We start from the raw sequence: 10035 nt of genomic DNA on the forward strand, positions 1-10035 counted from the left end.
TTGTGACGCCCGCCCGAAGGCTCCCCGTCTTGTTCATCTGCGCGGTCCCAGCCAGGCTGAGGGGACTGCGTCTGAGCGTGTGATTGGGTGTGAGCCCCTCCGGGGGCCAGGCCACCTGCCTCCCCTCCACGGCAGACATGAGGACTGGCCCTGGGGTGTGTGCTGAGGTCCCGACCTGGGGGAGTTTAGGGGGATGAATGCGAGAGTGTTGTTGGCCTTGACCAGATGTTAATTCTCTCTGAGTGCCCTGAGTTCTGACAGGTGTGGAGGTGAATGTCCAGCCCCGGAAACGGAGGGACGGTTCGCTGGCAGGCTCCTGGGTGGCGTAGAGAAGCAATTATTTATTGTGCAGCTCTTCTCTCCTCCGAGTGCTTCACGTGGCTGTTCAAAGGAAGCTGCTCTACATAGAGAGATTTTACATTGTGTTCTGAGCCCAAGCTCATGTTCCTTGGAGTTTGAATTACATTTTTAAAATGCAACTCACTGTTTTGCTCAGTGGCAAGACTATCTGGGCGAGAATTCCATGCATTGTGCTAAACTCACGAAATACTGCCGAATGCATAATAAAAACGTCTCAATGTTTCCTCAGATTTGTGGGTTTTTCTCGCTGGTGTTATATGCTGGGTATGCATCAGCGTTCCCTGGACCTCGGGGAGGACGGAGGCTGTTAGCGTTCAGGAAGTAGACTCCATCTAAAATCACATTTGGAGCCAGACGAGCTAGGGGCTGCTTGAATACTAAGGCTGGAGAAGGATTTGGGGGCCATTCGAGGGAAATAAAGCTTTCAAGGTGGTCGGGAGGAGACAGCGTGGGGAGAGAGCTGGCTGCTCCCTCAGCACCACCGTTCACCTCATAGAATGTGGGGCTTTCTGTCCTGGGCCAGTGAGGGCAGGCAGGTCCAGGACAGGCCCCAGAGCGAACAGCACGGCCAGCAGCCCCAGACTGACCTCTCCAGCTCTCAGGGGCATTTTGTTGCGCTCTGCTGCTCACAGTTCTTGATAATTAGTAGCCAGGAGTGACCACGTTTTATTTGATCTCCTCTACCAATTGCAATGTCCTTAAGCCTTCGAGACTTAGAAGACATCTCTGGGAGTTGGGAGTCTCAGGAAGGAGGGGTTTTCTTCATTTTAGCCTGTCCCTCCTCCCCTCGTTCTCCCTCCTCCCCTTTTCCTCCCTCCTTCCCTCTTCCTCTTTTTTCTTTCTTTTCAGTCAAGAACCGGAGACCATCAGAGGCAGGGAATTGGACAGAGAGGCCCAGCTAAAGAGCAGAGAGGAACCCAGTATTCTGAGTGGGTTCCATCACATTGAATCTGAGAAAACCCAAGAGCCTCTTGATTTAATTGAACTCATTTTAGAGGATTTTGACTTTGATGAACTGATGGAGACGGGCACTAATTTATTCTGCAGGAGGCGAAGCTGCATGAGAAGCTGCCATGTTTTTTGTTTTGTTTTTTTTGTTTTTTTAAATATATATTATTGATTTCTTTTTTTTTTTTACAGAGTGGAAGGGAGAGGGATAGAGTCAGAAAAATCGATGAGAGAGAAACATTGATCAGCTGCCTCCTGCACACCCCCTACTGGGGATGTTCCCACAACCAAGGTACATGCCCTTGACCGGAATCGAACCTGGGACCCTTCAGTCCACAGGCTGATGCTCTATCCACTGAGCCAAACTGGTCAGGGCTGCCATGTTTACGGAAGGCCTGGTCAGGGCCTGGGACCCGGAGCCGACAGACCCCGCAGACCCCGACGCTAGGGAGGGAGCTGGGCAGTTCCAGGAATCTTGTCCCAGACGGGCTGGCCTTGCTGGGATCTGGGTGGAAGCCAGAGGGGAGTCCATGGAGCTGCGAGCAGGACCGGCAACAGGATTTGCAGGGCTCTGCGCAGAAAGCAAACACAGGGCTCCTGGCTCAAAAGTACTGAGGATTTCAAGATAGTGACAGCACAGCACTGAACCAAACATGGGCCCGCAGAGCACGAGGCCCTCACCTGCCCAGGTTGCACCCTGGGAGCCCCGGCAGAAACGGCTGTTGAGTCTAGAGAACTGGCTTTGCCACCAAATCCCCGATGGGGACAGGCCTTCAACTGAGCCTCAATGTCATCACTTATAAAAGGAGGGGGTAAGCCCACCTTGCCTACCCCACAGCTCCATCCTGGAGTCAAATGGAAAGAGACGATGGGATGCAGCAAACATTTTGAAACCCTGAAGGCACAGGACACAGCTTTCCACTCTGCAAAGCTTGCCTTTAACTAGTCACCAGCTCCTATTGTTACTAAAAGTTTTGCATGGAAGCACATCTTTGAACTTAGAATGTTCCTCAAAGTAATAGAATTTGATTTATCAAAATTGTCAGGATAATTACTTTTTACCCCAGAAGACAGGTATTCTCTAAATCCCAAAATTCTTTTATATGACTCTCAACTATCTCAACGCTTCAGAGAGATCAAGTTACCTGTTATTCAGACCATTATAAACCCACGGGTCCTGCAGTCACTGAATATGCAATTCCTTTATTCTTTGCTGGCAGGAGTGCTCAGAATTGTCGGGATCTGAGTGGTTTTCAGTGCAGGGAAATTGAGAAAACCAGGAACTGTCAGGGACCCGAATGAATGAAGGCAGCGCCCTGTGCGAGGCACGCCTCATTCATCCTTCCAGAACAATGCAGCACTGAGCGAGTGACAAGAGGTGGGGGGATAAATGGGAGAGGCAGAGGCATTAAAACTTCATGTAGGAGAGGAAGCATCCCGTGGGACAGAGGAGGTGTTTAATGAACATGAAATTGCCGCCTCCACTCTGTTCCTTCCTGTTTCCCTTCTCCTTCCTCCCCTTCCCCGTTTCTTCCCCCGTCTCCGCCAAAGTGAAGCTACTTAATGCCAGTTCCTAGTGATGTACATGATTGCCGAGGGCCAGCAGGGCCGAGTCCGGCCCCGCGTGTTGGCAGGGCTTGCACCTATGTAGGAGCACCAGCCCCTTCTCAGGGCTCCTGCTTTGCTCATCTCCCGGGGGGCACTCACCTCGTCGTCTCCACTTCTCCCTCCCTGTGACCCTCGTGACAAATGTCCCCTTTGGTTATCCTGCCTTTGGGTGTGTACAGCCCAGAAAGAGGATGGAGGTGGCACTCTTACCTGATTCAAGATGAGAGCTACAAGAACGTTAGACAGAGGGAAGTCCTGCCCTTCCCTGCCTCTGCCCACCCTGCTCTAGGTCACCATACTTATTGCTTCCTGGTCTATCCTCCCACTGTCTCATCGTGAAAACACAGGGACATACCAACACGCAGTCCTGCTCCTCTCTGCTTCTCATGCAGAAGCGTGCATGCAGCCCTGCATGACTGGTTTCTGGTGCCGCTTTTTGCTGGTACACCAAGAGTGTATTTTGTTTCCTGAACAACAAATATATGCCATTGTCTACACCCATTCTCTGACACCAGGCAGGTGGCCAACAACTCAGTTCAGTTTTGACACTCCACCCGGTGAGCCTCAGGTCACCAGTGAAGGGCTCCGTCCCACAGGACTGCCCTCTGCCGACGCCAGCACACAGGTCCTGCTGGCGGCAAATGTATCAGTTCCTCAACCCTTGCCCCCGATCAGGTTGGATAACTCACTGGAATGACTCACAGACCTCAGGAAAGTTCTCTGTTTCTGATTTTAGCTTTATTATCAAGGCTACAACTCAGAGACAGCCAAGTGGAAGAGAAGCAGAGAGATGCTCAGCACATTAATTTACTCACCAATTTAGAAATTCCCAAGCCCCATTAGGGGTTTTTATCAAGATTTCATTACAAACATCATTGATTAAACAGCTAGTGATTGATGTATAGGGGCCCCAGACTCAGTCATCTCATTAGCATACAAAAGACAATCAATTCTGAAGGTTTTAGGTTCTCTGTGCCAGGAATTGGGGGCGAAGACCCACTACTGATTTTTTATTACATCATAAACCTACGCTTTTTTTTTTTTTTTGGCCTAGTAGATCTGGGAGATGAGTATGGCGTGGCGTATGCAACTTGGCCCATTGATGGCAATTGGATGGCTTTCAATATTTTGTTACGACAAAGAATATGAAGAATAACGTCATAATTGCCAATTCGCATGTGTGTGGGTCTATCTGTAGAATAGATCCCTATTGAGATTGCTGTGCTACAGGGTAAATACTTCCATATTGAGGGTAGATATTATCAAACTTCAGGAATGTATTCTTATTACCCCATCTTCAGATAAGTAACCTAGTTGAGGCTCGAAAGATGAAGCAATTTTCCCAAAGTGGCACAGTCAATGAGGTAAAAGTGAACCCGACTTCTTCAGGAGACAAGGAGGAGTGATGGGCGGGAACGGGCGGTGGCTGGGCCAGAGGAGGGGAGGGAGCTCAGGGAGCTGGACCACCACACCAAAGAGCAAGTGGAGTGAGGGCCGGCTTGGAGGGAGGTGGGAGCCACTGAGGGCTGTGCATCATCTCCCCCTGCCCCCGTGCTCCTGGAGGGGCGTGACTCCTTGTCGGAGTTGTGATGTCATGGGGAAGGACTGTGGGAGCATTCGGACCAGCCCCTTTGTTTCTTTTTGCTCACTGTGGAGTGCGTGCCCCACAGGGACTCGGTCAGAGCGGACCATGTGCTTGCTTATCAGATGACTCCCATCTTCCCAAAATCGCCTTTATGCCTTTTTACTGAGAGGAGAATCTTTTACCTCAGTGAGAATGCCAAGACAAGCTCCATAGGCATGTATACCAGGTATTTGGGGTTGTCTATAAAGCGTATTCTTTGAAAATAGCCCCCCACCCCCACACCAGGGCAGAGCTCCTGGGAGAGAGACAAGACAGCATGCAGCCTCGTTCTTGGTGACGTTTGGTCTCTGGTTTAAGTTCTGAGGACTGGCTTACTTTAAACTTGGATTTCACACAATAATGCATTTTCCTCTCCAATAACGCAAAATCCCCCCCAGTTCCTGAGCTCATGTAACGGGGTAAAAATTCCCATGGAAACACCCTCCTCTAACTTACCAAAGAGAATCCAGTCATTACCAGCTTTTATTGCTTCAAGTCCAACGAGAAAGAAAGAGCTTTGTCCTCAGCTGCTCCTGTACAGTCCTGGCTCCACTGTGATTGGACCGACCTGGGTCACATGTCCATCCCCGAACCAACCACTGGGCAGGAGGATACAGTGCAAGGACCGGCCTGGGCTCTGGTGCTCACTCAGCTCTTGGACTGAAGGAAGTTTCCATGATCTTTCCAGAAGAAGGGAAACAGGGTGAGGGGCTAATCAACCCATAAGGGCCTATGGCAGGTGCCTGGGAACCCCAGGGCCCCAGCGAAGACACCGGACCTGTCTTGAATGAAGAGATGTACGTGCTCCTTCCAAGAGAAACCGTGGTTTCCATCAATTTCCGGCCTGTCACTCCGAAAGGCATCTCGACAGGCTTATTCAGAGCCTCCTCGTCAAGCACACCTCCCCAGCATGGCTCCCAGAAGGACCTGGGACATCGCCCTCTCCATGCCCTGTGGCCCAGGATGCCATCTAACACTATGAGCTGGGGGACATGCATTCTTCCCAGCATGTGCTAGAGGAGACTGCCTCCCAGGTTGCAATGCAACTCTAAGTCTGAGGCCAGTGAGTGTGTGTGAAACCTGATGACAGGGGAGCCCAGGAAACCGTCGCCCACAAGCACCGCCCGGTCATACCCAGGCCAGAGCTCCTGAAGTTTCAGCGCTGCACCTTCAACAACCAGGCGAAACATTTTTGTAGTTATTGATTGATTCACTTGGGATCCAGGAGCCCTAATTATAGTATAAGTTAGCAGTAAGGAAACATTAGTGCACATTAGAATTGCTGTTGAACCTTCTCCACAAGTATTTATTAACAGAGGTACTTCTTACTGGCGCAGGCGGTTTAAATATGACTCTCGCTTAGAGCTCGGGTGGCAAAGGGTGAGGGAATGTCACTGGAAGCCCCTCTTCTGAGGGACAGTCGCTGCTGGAAGGCAGGTGGGCTTGACTGCTGCCCGAGGTGGGGGGCCTGTGGGGCAGGATTAACATGTTCTCAGGGAAGGAAGGGGCTGTGAGCGGAGTTAACATTTGAAACCAGGTGCTGGCTCATGAGAAAGCTCTGGGCATGGGAATCCCTGAACCCAGATGGTGGGAAAATTCTCAGAAATCTTCGGGATTTGGGTCTCTGCAGCTGAGCAGCAGCTGTGGGCCTGGAATTGGAGCCAACCACAGGTGGTGCCACCTGGTGCAGTGGCCACATTTTTCTCACCCTCTGCAGGGAGGCCCAGCCGTCTCCCACTCCAGTCTCCAGGACCATGGAAGATGCTGGAACGAGATCCTTTGTGGAAAGGATTAGGGAGATGGGCCTGCAGCCCAGAAGCCTCCCAGAGGCTTGGGTGAATTACCGGAAAGGCCTGGAACAGCAGAATCTGTGCTGCTTTCAGTGATGCCTCTATTCAATCAGCCCCTGGCGTCACAGTTCCCGCACCTGCAGAGCTGTGTGCTCAGTGCTGGTCGTGTGGGCTCCATAAACTAGGGTTGGTAATTGTTCTGACAGGGCATGGATTGGATCTTCTCTTCGAATTAAGAGCGTAGCCCTGATTGCATGGGACGTGCCTGGCCTGTTTCCGGGAACAGGCTCTGGGGCCCTGCAGAACATCTGCTACGGAGTCCTACAGTAACAGGGTAATTCCCAGCGACCTTCCCTGGCCTGCCCGGATTCTGCAGGGGACATTCTCTGGGTGTTTCTTGTGCCTGAAGTCATATGTTAGGCCACACGGAGCAGCATTCGAAGCAGCTAATTACAGCTGTTCCCTCTGTGATGAGCGTGGAGGACATCTTCGCCCACAACAAGGCGTGAAGGAGCGAAGAGCGTGTGTCTGGAGCCAGGTGGCCTGGGTCCCAGCCCCAGCTCCTCCACTTGCTGCCCTGGTTGGTTCCCTCATTTCTCTGAGCCTCAAAGTTTCCACCTGTAGAATGGGATGATAATAGTACCCACGGCTTCCTGCCAACACTCAGAGCAAGTGTGCCAGCCATGTGAGTGGATCACCTGGAGGTGGGTCCTCCGCCCCTGCAAGCCTGGATGCCAGACCCCAGGCTCGAACCCCAGCTGGCCACACCTGAGCCCGACTCACAGCAACTTTTCAGATGATCAGTGTTCCTTGTGGTAAGTAAAAGAATGCCACCACCGGCAGCATGGGCCTCAGGGTCCTTCTGAGGATGAGCCGAGAGGATGCAGAGGAAAAGCTGGGCATGGCCTGGGGGCCAGCGAGTGCTCGTGGGCACGGAGGCATCAGGCCTGCTCTGACGTGTGAAAGGGAAGCACATGAAGTATAAGTGCTGGCAAAGGGCTGGCCCACCAGCAGGTCGATGACAGGAAGCCCAGTTCTATCTGCGTTTCAATAAACAGTACATAAAAGGGGGAGCTTGGTCTGTGTGTGTTCCATGCGACAGTTCAGACATATGATGCTGGAAAATTATTCATTGTTTATCTGTAATCAAATTTTGCTGTGTGTTCTGTGTTTTACCTGGTGAGCCTAAAGCAGGGGTGGGCAAACTTTTTGACTCGAGGGCCACAATGGGTTCTTAAACTGGACTGGAGGGCCGGAACAAAAGCATGGATGGAGTGTTTGTGTGAACTAATATAAATTCAAAGTAAACATCATTACATAAAAGGTACGGTCTTTTTTTTCAATAGTTTTATTCATTTCAAACAGGCCGTAGTTTGCCCACGGCTGGCCTAAAGAGAGGGATTTAGTCCCTCAGAGTCTGACAGCTGCCTGTCTCAGGTGCGGTTTACCCTTTGCCCCCTAATTGGAAAACAACAACTGATTTCAGCAATTACCAAACCTGACACGACACAGAGGGACCGCCATCTTGGTCCATCCTGTCAGCTGATGGGAGCCTCCTAGAAACTGTGTCAAAGTGGTTGAAGGACTTGAGACTGTTTCCACAAGAGGGGACAGGAGGCTGCCAATGCAGAGCTGTGGAGGGCAAGACAGCCTGGGGAGGAGCCCTGGCTGATTTCAAAGCAATTGGGGGCGGAGGGGAGGGGAGGTGACAATTAGGTTCTCATTTTTTAAGTTGTTTTATTTGATTTTAGAAAGAGGAAGGGAGAGAGAGAAACCTCGATGTGAAACATGTGCCCCAACCTGGAATTGAACCGGCCACCCTTCGGTTTACAAGATGACACTCCCACCAACTGAGCCACACCGGCCAGGGCTAGACTCTCATTTTAGGTCACCCCCTGGAGGTGCAGGGGGGTCAGACAGAGCCCCGGGGAGCCCGAGGCCCTGGATCAGCAGCCCGGCAGGCAAGCCGTGCCGAAGGTTGGAGTCGCTGCTGCCCAGTGGCCCCCAACGCCGCCCACACGCTTGCTCACAGGAGAATCTGCTCAGGAGAGATTTGTGGCTGGTGACGTCCCCTCCAGTACTTTCCTTTGTGGAGGGAGCTTGGCTGCCAACCTGGGTGAACATGGAATGCGGATTCTTTCCCAGGAAGCTCTGCAGCCTCAGCCGAGCTGAGTGGCTGGGCAGCACCGAGCTCCTTTGTCACGGAGAGTGTCATGGGACAGCTGTGATGACAGCCGGCTGCTATCTGACAGGGTGTCGGGACACCCCTCAGATGGCCCAGAGCTCTGTCCACGGTGCTGCCATCTGGCTGGTCACGGCCACGCCCGACAGATGGGTTCGCCAAGCAGAAAGAAAATGAGGACGAGGCGCTTTCGGGCCTCACAGGGCGGTGGCAGCGGTGCGCCCGCTTTGTGTTGGGCCCTCTGGTTGCTGGGCCAGCCGTGAGCCGCTCGGACACGGGTGTGGGCGTGGAGACAGCGTGGTGATGAAGGCCGTCACGCACCTGCGCGCTCTGTCAGGTCGGGCTGAGATCTTAGCCACCGTCCCACTGACCCTCATTGCACACGTGTGGGGAGCGTCCTGGGCTTCATCCTGCAGAAGAGGAAGCGAGGAAGGGACGGGCGCCGGGAGGAAGGGGTAGAGCCTGCTCCTGAGCTGCGGGCCTCTGAGCCCACAGGCCTAGCTCCACCACCATCTCCTTGGACCAGGGCTCCCGGCCTGGGCACTGCTGAGATCCTGGCCTGCATCCCTCGGCGTCGTGGGGCCGCCCTGGGTGTCGCAGGATGTTCAGCAGCCCCAGCAGTGACAGCCAGAGGTGTCTCTGGACACCGCCAGATGTGCCCCGGGGTGCAAAATCGGCCCTGGGTGACCCAGAACCACTGCTTGCAGTGACCTCAAAGTGTGGCCAGCTGCCCCTTCCTGCGACGCAGCCCCGGCCCAGGCCTGTCTGCGGGTGCAGCTGCTGAAATCCTACCTGATCCCCTGGCCGAGCTCGCATTATCAGATTTTCTAGCCTGAAGTTACTCTTTGTTTCTCTCTCTCCTTCCCACGGTGTCCGCTCTGGAAAGAACCCGCAGTGCCAGGCCCACACGGAAGGGCGGGCTCCACGTCCTCGAGGCCAGGACGCGCCAGCCAAGTGGAATCCTTCTCTGTGGACATCTGTCCCTCCTCCCCGAGCGATTTACTTACTCAGTCATCTGCTTCATCAGTGTGGGCCCAGGGATGTTTGTTTTTAGTTTGGCTTCTTATTCAACAGCACACGATCCAGTCTGTTCCCACATTGCTCCAGCTCTGACCACTGGGAGTCTTCCGTTGGCTCCCATTCTTTCCTTTGCCATAGCCCATCCCTGTGGCTGGTTATTATTATTGCTGCAGTTGTTCGTTATTGTTATTAAGTGTGTCCTTCCTTTCTGCACTGTAAGGGGCCCCAGGTTCCTGTCAAGAATAAGCGACGTGTCCCAGGAGCCGGGCTACTCACTGGGGAAAGGATTGGAGCCGAGACCGGGGTGCCATGTGCTCGGTGCTCAGGGTGTTGCAGCTCTCGCTCTCAGCTGCAGAGGAAGGAGAGGGAGGCGTGTATTCCCACCTGGACATGCAGCTGCAGATATTGCATATGTGACCACCCATGTCCACATTCACTCCAGCAGGAGCTCGTGTCCACTCCTTGCTTGTCCCATTCTGATAGAGAGACGTCTGCGGCTCCAG

The sequence above is a fragment of the Myotis davidii genome, unplaced genomic scaffold, assembly GCF_000327345.1.
Source record: "Myotis davidii unplaced genomic scaffold, ASM32734v1 scaffold262, whole genome shotgun sequence".
In the NCBI taxonomy this organism is placed as follows: Eukaryota; Metazoa; Chordata; class Mammalia; order Chiroptera; family Vespertilionidae; genus Myotis; species Myotis davidii.